Source organism: Myotis davidii, unplaced genomic scaffold (assembly GCF_000327345.1).
Source record: "Myotis davidii unplaced genomic scaffold, ASM32734v1 scaffold49, whole genome shotgun sequence".
In the NCBI taxonomy this organism is placed as follows: Eukaryota; Metazoa; Chordata; class Mammalia; order Chiroptera; family Vespertilionidae; genus Myotis; species Myotis davidii.
In genome coordinates this window covers 2,236,255-2,237,067 of record NW_006300375.1, presented here as the reverse complement: position 1 = coordinate 2,237,067, position 813 = coordinate 2,236,255, and the positions used below count along the sequence as shown (strand labels likewise).

The 813-nt window shown below is 37.4% G+C and overlaps 1 pseudogene; it reads right to left on the bottom strand.

The window, feature by feature from the left end:
- The window catches only part of LOC102773501, a 6,433-nt pseudogene extending 5,897 nt beyond the window's left edge, over window positions 1-536 (bottom strand).
- Between the last annotated feature and the right edge of the window lie 277 nt (window positions 537-813).

Genomic DNA, 813 nt, shown 5'->3' with positions numbered 1-813 from the left:
TCTCTCTCTCACTCTCTCTCTCTCTCTCTCTCTCCCTCTCTCTCCCTCTCCCACCTCCCTCCCTCTCTCCTTCTGCGGTCAATGAGACTTGAGTTCAGATAGGTAGCAGCAAGTTCATAGAATGTTCTTCTGAGGTCACTGAAGTAAGTGTTTTTGACCAAAAACCTCTCAAAACCCAACTGTATTTTTGTTGTTGTTGTTTCTATTTTCAAAGTAGAAATAATGTTTTCTTGTTGAAAGTGAGTGATTCTAGAAACTAGTTAATTGTTTTGATGTCTCTGGTTCATATTATACATTTTGTGCTTTTGGTAGGGGTTGCTCTTTATAATAATAATAATAATTTTAAAGAGGAATGATAGTTAAGTCCAGTACACTCTGTAAACGTATTAAATAGAATGTAATGCAAATACGTTTACATGGCCTTCAACCTATTTCCAAAGAAAAAGGACAACATCATACTTGTTTTTGCACTGCCATGCTTGATAGCACGTTTCAGACACTAATCTTTCTGGTGCAAGTGCCAGAGCCTGTGCCATTGGATAGGACTTGACATTTAATTTGAAACTCAGATGATGAGAAACATACCTAAGCGAAGGGATAGAAGGGGTATTTATAGAAAAGGGGAATCAACTTATTCATGTATTGATTTATTCATTCAATGTGTCTTTCCAAAACACCATGCTGTTTAATTGGATATTGGGAGAGTGAAATGGGCACGTAAAACAGGGCACTTTCCTTTAAGTCCTTTGAATCATTGAGGCGAGAACACTCATCTACATGATTAATATAAAGGCGAGTACAGATGAGCTCCAA